The sequence below is a fragment of the Sceloporus undulatus genome, chromosome 4, assembly GCF_019175285.1.
Source record: "Sceloporus undulatus isolate JIND9_A2432 ecotype Alabama chromosome 4, SceUnd_v1.1, whole genome shotgun sequence".
Taxonomy (NCBI): Eukaryota; Metazoa; Chordata; class Lepidosauria; order Squamata; family Phrynosomatidae; genus Sceloporus; species Sceloporus undulatus.
The window spans coordinates 175,395,011-175,410,281 of record NC_056525.1 but is presented as its reverse complement, the minus strand read 5'-3'; the positions used below and the strand labels follow the sequence as shown (position 1 = coordinate 175,410,281).

At 40.6% G+C, this 15,271-nt stretch overlaps 1 protein-coding gene across 4 annotated transcripts in view; it reads right to left on the bottom strand.

Moving 5' to 3' along the window:
* Positions 1-15,271, bottom strand: part of CDKAL1 (CDK5 regulatory subunit associated protein 1 like 1) — a 332,139-nt gene that overhangs the window by 2,395 nt on the left and 314,473 nt on the right. The gene's annotated exons all lie outside the window — the stretch shown is intronic.

Sequence of the window (15,271 nt, the reverse complement as noted above, 5' to 3'; positions counted from 1 at the left end):
TGGCTCTCCAGATGTTGGGTTTCAATCCTCAGCAGCCCTAGCCATTAATAGTGAATGGTAAGGAATTCGGGGGGGGGGGGTTTGCAGTACAACAATGTCCATGGGGGCCACATAAATCCAATCCCTGATGTAGGGAAAAATAGAAATGAAAAAGCATGAGATGACTGTGGGTGTATGTCTTTCATGATGTGAAAATAAGGTACTGTACATATAGTTGGAAACTATGGTCAGGTTGCTGTTTCTTAGCAACCGAAATGCAATAATTTCAGGTAACTTATTTATACCCTTATTCCATATTTTTTTCCTTTTCAGATAGCCTTCAATCACTCTGTTGCTTTTGCTGTTTGAAAAGACAAAGATGGCTACCCCTCGGAGAAGAAAGAGCTTACTGTTGTTTTCCACAGTATCCTCCATATGTCCTACTCTCAGGACTCTCTGGAAGGAGAACTAGAAAAAGGAAGATAAGATAAAAATCTTCTGGCCTCATCAGGACTCTGAGGAAAGGTAATACAATTGTTTTGCTCCCAACCACTTCATTGAGGAACATGTTTGGCTCAGCAAATATCATCCCCATTTCCACACATTATTATTATTATTATTATTATTATTATTATTACCTTTATTTATGAAGCGCTGTAGATTTACACAGCACTGTACAATCTTTTTAATTAGATGGTTCCCTGCCCTCAGGCTTACAATCTAAAAAGACATGACACAAAAGGAGAAGGGAGTGGTGGAGGGAAAGGGTAAGAGGTCCAGCAGTTCCCCTCTACCTCCAAGGCCTGGACCAAGGCAGATGGACTGGAGGGAGGGCTTGGCTTCATAATGGATGGTTAATCTTCTTCCAGGGAAAATACATACTCTCAAGTAGGATAATACATATACAGTACATAGCAATACAGGAAATGGTTTGATAAACAGGCACCAAAAGAACATCAAATAGTAAGCGACAATTATACAATGCCTGGGAAGGCTTCTCTGAACAGGATGGTCTTCAGCTCTGTTTTGAAGCTGGTTAAGGAAGTGATGGCTCTTGCTTGTGGGGGAAGAAGGTTCCAGGAGTGACGGGCAGCGAGTGAAAAGGGGCGAATCCAGGATGGGGCAGAGGAAATCCTGGGCTGAGACAGCAGACCTTGACTACCAGAACGGAGGGCCCGAGTGGGAAGGTGAGGAGAAAGAAGGTCTGATAAGTAAGGAGGGGCCAGTCCATGGAGGGCTTTAAACGTCGACAGCAGGAGCTTGTACTGAATACGGAAAGGGAGGGGGAGCCAGTGAAGGGATGCCAACACAGGAGAGATGTGGTCATTTGCCATACCAAGCGATTTTTTTATTTTTAAGGCACAGAGAGGCACAGGGCACAATGTTCATTTGAGTCCTCTTCTGTGGGGTCAGTGAGTTGTAGTGGTCAGAGTGATGCATTGAGACTCAGGAAATCCAGCTTACTAGACCCTGGTTAGCCATGAAACTCACTAGGTGAGAATTTGGGCTAGTCATGGACAATTAGCCTACACTTGTCCAGATTATTCTGGCCCTGAATTCCCCTTTTGGGTTTGGCTCTCTTCCCACAGGGACGATGGGTGGCTGCCTTCCTATGTGGACCATGTTTGTCACTTGGCACCACTGCAGAGGGTAGAATGAGATGCCCAGCCATGCTATCAAAGTCAGGCACCTTGTTCTGACCTCAAAGCAACTTGTGCCTGCAGTGGAGGCACCAGGCAACTCACAGGGACCGCAAATAAAAAGGCAGCCACTACCACCATTAAAAAAGATCTGAAAGACCACAGGGAAAGGTGAGTTTTAAAATTGCAAGTTGGGTGAGGAAGCCCTGCATTGGATGTGGGCAACATCTGGACCTGATACAGGGTTTTGGTCCTGCATTGTGTGAGAAGAACACAGTGAGCTTGGGGGGAGGGGGACTCAGGGTAAAATACTCATATAGACAAGGCCTCAGTTTAGCCTTCCTTACAATGTGTTTAGTCTTCCTGTGTAGACTGTCACTATTAAAATAATTCATAAACTCCTCCATATTGAATACAACTCCCTATGAATCAGTAATGAATATGTGTTTCATCTCCAAGATTTGAAGTTCTTCAAGTATGTATGGAAGGGCATCCTAGAATAGTGTGGGAAGAATGCTAGAACAGGTAGCACGCTGCAGATATTCACAATTGCAAAGGAAGAAGCAACAACAGACTAGCACTAGCATCACTTTGGGAGTATGTTGGAGTTGGAGAACACAGCTAGAAATGGAAGACCAGCTATTATGAGAAAAGCAGGTGGATCTAGATCAAAGGTGAGCAACTGTCAGGTATGGGGCTGATTGCCCCTCCAGGCAGCACCCCTTGCAAAAAGATTTGAAAATTGTTTTTTCACAAATGCTGTCTAGGAACCATGGAGGGAGTTTTTGCTATGTTTTGTCCTCCTGGGCCATTTTAGGCCGAAGGGAGTCCTCACAACAGGAAGTGATCTGGAAGTCATTTCTTGGTCACTTCCCCCTTTTAAAAAATGTTTTCTCCTAGGCTTAAAACTGGCAACAGCAGTTTTATAGACTTCTTTTTAAATACTGAAGAGAAAAGTATGGTACATAAATTAAATGCATTTGCTAGGACTGTGTCCTAGAATCATAGAGTTGGAAGAGAACACAAGGGTCATCCAGTCCAACCCCCTGCCATGCAGGAAATCTCAATCACAGCATCCCCGACAGATGGCCATCCAGCCTCTGTTTAAAGACCTCCAAGGGAGGAGAGTCCACTACACTCCAAGGGAGTGTGTTCCACTGTCGAACAGCCCTTACTGTTAGGAAGTTCCTCCTAATGTTCAGGTGGAATCTCTTTTCCTGGAGCTTGCATCCATTGTTCCGGGCCCTGTTCTCTGGAGCAGCAGAAAACAAGCTTGCTCCCTCCTCAATATGGCATCCCTTTAAGCATTTAAACAGGGATAGCATATCACCTCTTAACCTTCTCTTCTCCAGACTAAACATCCCCAGCTCCCTATGGCGGTGTGAACCAGAAAGGTGAAAGAAAAAGAAGCACAATGCTTATGCCAGGCAGAGGGAGGGGGAGATCAGAACTATGTCCACCATTATATAGAGAGCACTAGATTTCACCACAAAACATTACATACATAGATGGCTATTTCCACACAGTGACAGGTAGAGTAATTAAAATCAATTGCCTAATGAATCTGAAAAATTAATAACTGGTTACAACTATTTCATTCCCAGAGTCAAACCTAATTAACCTTTAAATGGAGAAATAAACTGGAAACCACAGAGTACCAATTATTAAACATTTTACTAATTTGCAACAAAAGCTAGCTCATAATAGACTTCATCTTGTAGACTGATTAAACTTGGAAGAAAAGCTTGCACATAATAGTATTCACTTGAGGCATCTAATTATTTCCTTGGATGCCTATTAAGTTTTTAAAATCCCATTATCAGTTTACCATATACCCTAAATCTACTGAATTGTTTCCCCCCCCCCTAAGTAGCAGAATTTCACAATTATTTCATAAATTAAGGGTAGTCTAATATCTAATTTGATCAACATTACCAAAACTAACAGTCTAATAATAGGGGTTTCAACATGACCAAAGGAAACTTAATGGGTGACAGCAGACATATTTAGCTGCAGGACCAGTTTTTTCATATGTTCAGTCAAGGCCACGAGTCTCAATGTGAAGGTTAAGGTTACAATCCTATACATACATAACATGGGAGTAATTCCTGCTGAATTCAACAGGCCTTACTTGTGAATAAACTTTAAAAGACTACTACTGTTGTTTCATCTGATGAGCTAATACAGCTGGCCCTCCATATCCACAGATTTTCCATCTATGGATTCAAGCATCCACTGCTTGAAAATATTTTTTAAAAAGTATAAATTCCAAATAGCAAACCTTTATTTCCTATTTTATATAAGGGGCACCATTTTACTATGTCACTGTATTTAATGGGACTTGAGCATTCACGGATTTTATCCACAAGGGGTTCTGTAACCACACCCCAGCGGATACCAAGGGCCCACTGTATAGCCAACCCATTCCCTTTCAAGAACCCTTATGTAAATGTGTCTGAAAAAATTGGTTAGGACATTGTCCACATTTTTTATTTGTTGATATTGTTATCTACTGTCAGATCAATTCTGACTGGCGATCCTATGACTGACATGTAGAGAGATCTTGTAGCACCTTTGAGACTAACAGAAAGAAAGAAGTTGGCAGCATAAGCTTTCATAAACTTAAGTCTACTTCCTCACATGCATTTGGTGGAGTGGAAAGCCAAGGACAGACCTATATATGTCATTAGTGTGTGAGAAAGTCAATTCAAATTCAAAGTCCTTTGCGTATGGAAATGAAGTGGCAAGTCCAGTGTTAACAATGTTTGTTGGTGAACAAAGGCAGAAGAAACTAGCCTGTAGGTGAGGCGAACAGATGAGTGTGGGAAACAGAGAGTGATGGGATGAACAGGTCAAAGGCCTGTCAGTGAATGACTTCCATGAGCTGCGGTCATCAACTGTTCAGTTCTTACAAACTGAGGGCTGTGCCTCCTTCATTGAAACAATCCCCCTGTAGTGTGTTCTTCCCCTTTTCCTACTGCCTTCCAATTGCATCATTTTTTCCCTATTGAGCTGCTATGTCCACAGTACAACAGCCTCAATTTAGACATCTTTGCTTCATATTCCAGGACACATTTATTTGTCCTTTTATGAGTCCATGGTGTTTGTAAAATTCTCATCCAACACTGCATTTCAGATGTGTTGTCTTTCTTCCTGTCAGCTTTCTTCACTGTCTTGCTTTCACAGCCATACATAGAAACTGAAAATACTATGGGATGACTCTGACTTTGATATCTAATGATCTGTCTTTACACTTGAGGACTTTTATCTAGTTCCATCATAACTGCTCTTCCAAAACTTAATCTTCTGATTTATTGACTACATTCTCTGTTTGATTAATCTCTGAGCAAAGGTATAGAAAACCTTCAACTATTTCAATGTCTTTAATATCTACTTTAAAGTCATCTAAATCATATATAATTATTACTTTTGTCTTTTTCACTATAAGCCTGCTCCTGCACTTTCTCCCTGAAGGTTTGTCAACAGATGTTAGAAATCTTTGCTATTTTCTGCTAGTAATATGGTGTCATCTGCATTTCCCAGATTGCTGATGTTCCTTCCCCAGTTTTCAAGCTTACTTTCTGTTAAATCTAATCCCACATAGAGAGTGTGATAAAATGCTGACTTCTCTGACCTCACTGTCAATGGGAACCCATTCTGTTTCTCCATATTTTGTACTCACAGTGATCTCTGTCCAGACTAGAAGTTATAAATCAGGACAATCAGATGTTGTGACATTTTTATTTTATTTTAGAGAAAACCATAATTTATCATGATCTACACCAGTGGCCCCCAAACTGTGTCCTTTAAGAGATTTTGGACTTCAGCTCCCAGACGCCTTAGCCATATTGGTCAATAGTGTGGGATTCTGGGAGCTGAAGTCCAAAATTCCTTAAAGAGCACAGTTTGGGGACCACTGATCTACACAACCAAAGGCTTCCATGCTTTATTATGGAGTGATAATCATTCATATCCAGTAAAGAAAAAAATTATAGGTCTAAAATTAAAACAAGATCCCCAAAGGCCCTACTGGATCCCTAATTGATTTATTATTAGGTCAAAGTTTTTTTTTATTCTAAGACAGAAAAAAGGATATGGGGAATGACTTATTTAGATATGTTGATTTATTTGAGGACAGTAGAATGCTATAGTATTTATCCCATTTGACTGTGCTTTTACACATTCTGTTAATCATTCTGGACTCCTATGAGGAAACCTCGGTCATAAATCAAATAGGCAGGTAGACAGACAGACAGACAGACAGATTCAAATAAAACCTAGATTAGGCAATAGATATTTCCTTTGGGAATTTTCTCCATATTAGAGTATATTTATTTAGACTATTTTTGGAGGTTAGAAATCTAATTAAGAGCCCTAACAAGCTTGGGAAAGGTGGTGTTTACTAATGAGAAACAAATCTTCTGAAAAATCAATAAAATCTGGTAGTAAGAATGTGAACACAAAAGTTAAGGATTACACAAGTCTAAAACACACTGCAGAAATAATCCAGTTGGAGACTGTTTTAGGTGCCCTGGCTTGGGAATCCTGGGAATTATAGTTTATTGTGGCACCAGAACTCTCTGACAGAGAAGTCTTACAAAACTATAGTTCCCAGAATCCCCTAGCATTGAGCCAGGGCATTTAAAACAGCCTCCAACTGGATTATTTCTGTAGTGTGTTTTGGACCATAGTTTCAGGGACTGATGATATTATACCTATGAAAATACAGAAACACCTTTGGACTATTGTTTGTATTAATATGTGCATTAAATTACTGGAAGATATTTAAGAAAGGATGTGATGGAGCCACTCCTATGTTATGTTTCCTTTTCACTCTAGCTTTGATTACACACCTCATCCTTTCTTCTTAACTCATTCCCAGTTGTTTTTTAAAGGCAATAAAATGACACTGGGATTGGAGAAATGCACATGTCTCTCTATCCCTGATGAGGTTGGATGGCACTCAACAAGATACTGGGGTAGAGCAGAGGACAAGTAGCGCCAAGGCTCATGACACAATTGGACTCAAGCTGAAAGGACAATCAGCTGTTGATGTGCTCAGAGGTGAAAGGAAAGTCTGAAGGTGCACAACACATATTATAGGAACTTGGAATGTGAGAAGAATGAATAGGGGAAGCCAGACATAATAAAACAAGATATGGAACATATAAATGTGTAATACTTGGGGAGAGCAAGCTAAAGTTGATAGGAATGGCACATTTTGAGTCAGATAATTACACAGTGTTTTACCCAGAAAATGAAAATCTAAGAAAAATGGAGTTGGCATTAATAGTGGGGACAGATGTAGCAAAAGCAGTGAAAGAATGTAATGCAGTCTAACTGAAAAATATCATAGAATCATAGAATCATAGAGTTGGAAGAGACCACTAGGGCCATCCAGTCCAACCCCCTGCCATGCAGGAAATCCAAATCAAAGCATCCCTGACAGATGGCCATCCAGCCTCTGTTTAAAGACCTCCAAGGAAGGAGACTCTATCACCCTCCGAGGGAGTGCATTCCATTGTCGAACAGCCCTAACTGTCAGGAAGTTCCTCCTAATGTTCAGGTGGAATCTCTTTTCCTGCAGCTTGCATCCATTGTTCCGGGTCCTGTTCTCTGGAGCAGCAGAAAACAAGCTTGCTCCCTCTTCAATATAACATCCCTTCAAATATTTAAACAGGGCGATCATATCACCTCTTAACCTTCTTTTCTCCAGGCTAAACATCCCCAGCTCCCTAAGTCGTTCCTCATAGGGTATGGTTTCCAGACCTTTCACCATTTTTGTCGCCCTCCTTTGGACACGCTCCAGTTTCTCAATGTCCTTTCTGAATTGTGGCGCCCAGAACTGGACACAATATTCTAGGTGGGGCCTGACCAGAGCAGAATACAGTGGCACTATTACTTCTCTTGATCTAGACACTATACTTCTGTTGATGCAGCCTAAAATAGCATTGGCCTTTTTAGCTGCCGCATCACACTGTTCACTCATGTTCAACTTGTGGTCTACTTGGACTCCTAGATCCCTTTCACACGTAGTTTCATTCAGCCAGGTGTCCCCCATCCTATATCTGTGCATTTTATTTTTCCACCCTAAGTGCAATACCTTACATTTCTCCGTGTTGAATTTCATTTTGTTAGCTTTGGCCCAGCTTTCTAGTCTATTCAGGTCATTTTGAATCTTGATCCTGTCCTCTGGGGTATTAGCTATTCCCCCTAATTTGGTATCATCTGCAAATTTGATAAGTATGCTTCCAATTCTGTCATCCAGGTCATTGATAAAGATGTTGAATAGCACTGGGCCCAGGACAGAGCCCTGTGGGACCCCACTGGTCACTTTTCTCCAGGATGAAAAGGAGCCATTGTTGAGCACCCTTTGGGTTCGGCCGGTCAACCAATTACAGATCCATTTAACAGTTCCTTTGTCTAGCCCACATTTTACAAGCTTGTTTGCAAGAATGTCATGGGGAACTTTGTCAAAGGCCTTACTGAAATCAAGATATACTATATTCACAGCATTCCCTTCATCTACCAAGCTGGTAATTTTATCAAAGAAAGAGATCAGGTTTGTCTGGCATGACTTGTTTCTCTGAAACCCATGTTGACTTTTTGTGATTATGGCATTGCCTTCTAGATGTTCACAGACTCTCTGTTTAATGATCTGCTCCAGAATCTTTCCTGGTATTGATGTCAGACTAACTGGACGATAATTGTTGGGATATCAATAAGACTTCAGGGAAAACCCATCAATATAACCTTAATGCAAGTTTATGACTCAACTACAGAGGTTGAATAAGAAATTAAAAGAGTCTATGCTGGAGTCCAGGAGGAAACTGATCACACACCAAAACAGGACTTCTTGTTAATCATAGGTGAACGGAAAGCAAAGGTAGAAAACAGAGCAAAATCAGAGATTGTAGGAAAAATTGTCCTAGGACTAAGATGTGAAACAGGAGAGTGACTGATTGAATTTTGCGAGGACAGTAGTTTGTTCATTGCAAACATATTCTTTTAACAGCCAAAGAATCAGCTGTATACAGGGACATCAACTGATATTCAACATAGAAATCCAAAAGACTACATACACTGGTGCCTCGGGATACGAAATGATCGGGTTACGAAATTTCCGGGATACGAAAAAGTTGGATTGGAAAAAACTGTTTCGGGTTACGAAATATTTTTCGGGTTACGAAATTCATTTCGGCGCGAAATTCAAATGCTGCAAAGTGCAGCTATAGGCTTTCCAGTGCTAACGGAAAGCCTTTTCGGGTTACGAAATTTTCGGGTTACGAAAGGAATGGCAGAACGAATTAATTTCGTAACCCGAGGTAGCAGTGTAATTGGAAGCAGGAGATGGAGAACTTTATTCTCTCTCCAAAAACATTATGAAGGCAAGTTTCTTCAAATCCTTAACTCCTAATGGAGACATTTAAAAATGAATTCTTTCACGTTAGATTTATAGGAAATCCTTGAAATACTGATCTATTTGTGGGTATAATGACCCTCTCCATTGATGCCCCCTTGTCGTGGGGGAGAGGCTTGCGCACCCTAATGATGTTGTGAGCTATGCTGGCGGTGGTATAATAGCCACCGGCAGGGCCTCCCATGCCAGACAGGTCACAACCGAAGGGTCTGACCAAGAGCGCCAAAGGGCAGGATGGGCTCTCTAGCCTTATGGCAACCATCCTAGGAGAAGGAAAACTCTAATCCCAAACCCGGGCAGATGGTGCTTGTCTAACCCTGTAAGGTCAACCATCTAAGAGAAGAAAACTAATCAAACCTACGACCCGAGGACCTCGCTGCTACTGTCCATGCTTGTCAAGGCCTCAGCAGATGAACCTCTGGTTTAAAGGGTGAGGCCAGTTCTGTGCATGCTGCGCTCCACCAGAAAAATCCATTGCACAGGCTCGAAGGATACATCCAATCTCTGAAAAAGCCCTGTAGCAATAGGCGAGGGACGAAACGGCAGATGTAAAGATGCACTGGAAGCCGCAGACCCAACCCTGCATGCAGGCAGTTCATAATGACTATATTTTAATAATTAATTATTACATTTTTTAAACAATGCAGCATGAAATTTGACAATTTTGTTGTAAAAGAAGTAACTGAAAAAGGAGAACAATACCTGTTCAGTTCCATGGGGATTTGTTTAAACAGAACAAGAGGAGGAGAGGGAAAGAAAATATATGCAAAAATGTAAAAAGAAAGGCCAATTAATAACCCTGGGAAAGGCACTGTGCTTTTGGAAATCTCATGAGTTGAGCATAAAACTCCCCAACCACAAGGGAAGTATGCAATACATCAATGAAGGTGGGGTTTCAGTTGGTTTTGGTGGTGGCAGCAGCAGAAGAAACACAAGGTTTGCTAATAAGGTATAATATGAATTATTTAAAACATCCAGTGTCTGATCAAATGCATTTCAGATTATTTTCTGAATAATTCTGTCCTGATATGTGCTCTTATTCAGCCTCACTGATACTCTGCTTTCTGGTGCACCTGAATTAAACTGCAACCCATGCATTAAATCTGCAATCAAAATCTGAAATTTGCATCTGTTCTTCACAGCACAATTTTTTTCTAAAACTTTATTGTGTCAATAAGCACAGAAAATCTGGATCATCACACAGAAATATGTGTCCATACAAAGACTTATTTTCTAGACTGGCAGAAACATACATGTGCACAAATGTGGGTGAGGTGGTGAGAAGCAGTTTAAGAAGTAAAAACATGGCCAGATAAGGACTTGCACTCTCTTAGTTGTGACTGTGGCTACAGAGACAGGAACTCTTGAATACTCCCTGTATTGTTGGGAGATGGAGCTTCTTGGTAATTTCCCCCCTTTTCCACAGTGAAATGAAAGCTGTCCATAGAAAACAATGGAGAAATCTAGATTTTTACCATAACTCTGGATGAGAAGTGCCATTCTGTCTGCTAAGAGAAAGTAGAAGCAAAGAGAGTCCACACTTTAACTCAAACCCAATTGCTTCAAACCTACCTCCCACACCAAATTGTAAGCATCCTTCTTCTCCACTGGACACATCAATACTTCAAGCATACCGGTGTCTCTCATTAATATAAATAACTCTTGATAAATAACTAATCTGTGACCTATTGCCCTTCTGATTATGGTCTAGTCTTTATATCCTATGTTGCAGAGCATTCAGCTTGTTCCTTCTCTCCTGACTCTCTCCTCCTACTCTTTTTTGACATTGCTCCAATTCCATTAAGGCTGCTCTTTGTCAAAACTACCAGTAATCTCTCTGCTAAATCCAAAGGACTTTCCTCAGTCCTCACCCTCTGTGACATGCCTGCCTGCTTTTGACAGCATTGATCACTTCTTTACTTGACTCTCCATCCCACCTCTCCATCCCCTTTTGGTTTAGGTCTCTGTGATTTCATTCTCACAGAATGAGTCTAATCACTCTGTTTCCACACAGTGATGCTTTCCCTCTGCTTCTTTCCACTATGATTCCCCCAAGGATCTGTTTGGCACATAGGAACACTGGTATCATGTTCATGGTTCATGCTAATGTTAAGGCTTCCAATGACTGATCTGGGATCTGAATAGTGATTAACCAAGTGCAAGTCCAGCGACAGAGAGTTCAGCATGAGTACAATGTTATTTATATTGAACTGTTATGGTTCCATTGTCTTCTAATATTGTTAAAAAGTTTGGGTTCTTTCTGTGGCAGCTGGCATACATCTAAACACCTGGGGAGTGACTTGAGATTCTTTTAATTTCATGCTTAGTCAACTTTAAAAGTCATTAACAGGAACTCTCTCACTGGAAACATCAACTTCTGGGAATTGTTTTGATGGGAGAAGAGAGGCTTCCCTCACCACTAATGGGACAATATTTCTAGTGCATGTTGGGAAGATCCATGCTCCCTGAAGCTTGCTATTATTTTATATTTCTTGGATAGCTTAACGGGTATAGGATATCTTGTTGGACCTGCTTCCAAATAAAGCTTCACTTCCCAATATTTAACACACATCCTATCGGGAATGATTTTTCTCAGATGAAGAATTGTAATTCAGAGCCTTGCACAAAAATTTGTGCCTTTTTGGCCTATTGCTGTACTAAAATAAAGGTATTGCTGTACTAAAATAAGATTTTGGAATTTGTCATAAGGTCAACATGACTAACTCGAACAAACTGAAAAACAGAGGTTATTGGCTATATTTAGGCCTGTCTTTCAGTAATGTATCTGACATTTTCTTCATAGTTTGATCATTTGGTGGTCACAGCCCCACTTATTTGAATGCCAGTGGTTTCATTTATGAGAGAAAAAAATAAACATATTTAACAAAACATAATCAAGGTGTAGAGCAAATCATAACTTTGAGTTTACCTAACAGTTTTTTCTCCTGTTCAGTAGTTTGACAGCATTTACCATTTAAAACCTAGAGATGGGAGCTGTGTGAGAAACAATCTGCTTACTAGGATCTGTTTTTATGGACAGAGAGAAATTTTGTTCTCTCACAGAAAAATCAATCTGGTGTTGTAGGTTCGCTATGGGTAAAAGAAATTACATCTTCTCCTTTAATTTGTTTTCTGACCCCTACAGTTTAGAAAATACACACTGACTCTTACTACCTAATATTCCTGCTAGAACCAGAAGTGTTGATTTCCACCCTGACTTCTGAAAAGATCACAGATAAGGCAAAACACTGTTATCAGCAAAAGTGGCCAGCTTCTTTCTATCTGTTTCTGAACCTATTCATTAGTATTTTCAATGAAATCTCAAATAAAGTGAAGTTAGGATCTTATCACTCTTTGCAGTATCTTAAATATCTATGCAACATCACTGCCTCAGCCTGGAAAATGGAATTTTCACTGAACAGTCAAACACCCAAACTCTTAAAATATAAAGGTTATCCAGATGTGAAAAACAGCATTTCCCCATTTCTCCTAACCTCATTTACTGGAGGGGAAAGAACTCACAGCAAAATAGCTTATCAATATGTAGCAGCCAGGCAGCCAGAAGTATGGCATAATTATCTTTGCAAGAATGCTTTTTAATACTCATGCATCACTAAGACTAGCTAAAGTAATTCCCCCCTCTCTCTGCAGGTTAGTTACATTAAATCATTTAAAAATGTTTATGCTGGAAACAGTATATTCGTATTGAGTACATATGATCTTGGAGGTCCTAAGCAGTAGAATTTCTTGCAAAATATAAAAAAGCTGATGTAAACCTCTTCAGATGTGTTCACTAGCTTAGCAGGAATACTGAGAGCCAACACTCTGTGCCTATTCCAATCATTTTTGTGAAACCCCAAAATAGTCTCATAAAAACTGATCAATGCCAAAACCACATATCAGAAGCCCAAAGAAAGAAAATGTGGAAGAAAACCTAGGAGGCACTCTTGAAAATGACAACCATATGAGACAGACACAGAGGAGAAAAGAATACAAACCTACAGTACAACCACCTTGTGACCTTGGCTGGTTCATGTTTTGAGATGTTATTTTTGGCTACTACACTCTCAGACTCAGAAGGCACCACAACAGTAGTTTTATATGCTAAAGTGATTTCTGGGGAAACAGGAGTATGATTTCTTCTTCCTAGGGAATTCTGGGCTATTAATCTGTGCTTACAATGTTCTCAATCTCTTTGTTTATGTGCAGACATGCATGTTAAACAGTTCTGGTAGGGAAGAAGCTTCCAACAAGATAAGCACAATTTCTAGTGCTTAACACATACAATAGCCTTGGAAAGAACAGACAGTGTGTTTTTCGTAGAAGAGATTTTTTTTTGAACAAAATTATCTGGATTCCTCATGCACTTTCTCTTCTCAAATGTGTTCTGCAAGTGGAAACCCTGAAAGACAATTTCCTGGCTTAAATGCCACTGTAACTGTAATGATGAGTCCAGGAGTACTCCCAAGCTAAGAACTTTGTCCTTTAGGGGAAGTGTGACCCTGTCCAGGACTGGTTGACAAATTGCTAGTACCTCAGTTTTCTCTGGATTCAGCCTAAGTTTGTTTTCCCTCATCCAGCTCATTACTGACTCAAGGGAGGCATTCAGAGGAGAGATGCCATCCTTAATCACTTAATCGGAGACATAGAGAACAATATTTGAGTGTCATCAGTGTACTGATAACACCGCACCCCATATCTCCGGATGATCTCTCCCTGCAGCTTCATGTAAATGTTAAATAGCATGGAGTACAGAATGGGCCCTGAGGAACGCCAGATGTCAGCTCTCTTTTAGAAGAGCAGCTGTCCCCCAGCATCACCATCTGGATTCAGCCCGAGAGGTAGGACCGGAGCCACTGGAGCACAGTGCCCCCAATACCTAGCTCCATCAGGTGTTCCAGAAGTATACCATGGTCGATGGTATCGAAGGCCACAGAGATGTCCAAAAGTACCAGCAGGGCCACACTTCCCATCGATGCCCAGACGGAGATCATCAACTAAGGCGACCAAGGCAGTCTCAACTCCGTATCCAGCTCTGAAGCAGGTTTGAAATGGGTCCAGATCATTGGTTTCATCCAATACAGCTTGGAGTTGGATGGCAACTGACCTCTCCATCACTTTGCCCAAGAATGGTAAAAGGGAAACCAGTTTATAATTATTTAAAATCAGGTGATCAAGGGAGGGTTTTTTCAACAATTGTGTTGGCCCATGGGTGAGAAATATCTAGTGATTCTCCAAATGTTACTAAACTGCAACTCCCACCAGCCCTTGCCTGCAAAGCCAGTGGTGAGGTATTTTAAGAGATGGGGTTCAACAACATCGGGCAGTCCACAAGCTGACCACCCTTTCCAGGTGTAGCAGATTGCAGAATTCAGACCATAGATGAGGATAACCAACATAACCAGTGGGCCAATCACCTTAGCTTCTTGGATCCCTGCAAACTACATGTTGGCTTGCTTTCCATGAACATGAGATATTTGACACACCCCATGGAAGTTAAAAATTAGCAACAACTGATACCATGCTTGAAGTATGGTAACTCATACTTTAATTTTTAACTTACTGCATGTTTTGACTAAAATCAAGCACAAATTAAGTGCTCACTCAAATAAACAGAAGAGAAGCACCTAACATCTCCTGGACTGCCTTCTATATGTAAGTTCAGAACTGCATTTTATATTTCTTGTTCTACTTTAAAATAGCATGTCAAATTTTTGTAACCTGCACACATATCCAATGAAGCTACCAGGATAAAGAGGTTCCATTGCCGAACCCAAAGGGTACTCAGCAATGGATCCTCTTCATCCTGGAGAGAAGTGACCAGCGGGGTGCCACAGGGTTCTGTCCTGGGCCCAGTGCTATTCAACATCTTTATCAATGACTTAGATGAAAGAGTAGGGGGCATGCTTATCAAATTTGCAGATGACACCAAATTATGAGGAATAGTTAATACCTCAGGGGACAGGATGAAAATTCAAAATGACCTTAATTAGAAAGATGGGCCAAAGCTAACAAAATGAATTTCAAAACAGAGAAATGTAAGGTACTGCACTTAGGGCAAGAAAATGAAATGCATAGATATAGGATGGGGGACCTGGCTTAAGGAGACTATGTGTGAAAGGGATCTAGGAGTCCAAGTAGACCACAAGCTGAACATGAGTCAACAGTGTGATGTCACTAATAATAATAATAATAATAATAATAATAATAATAATAATAATAATAATAATAA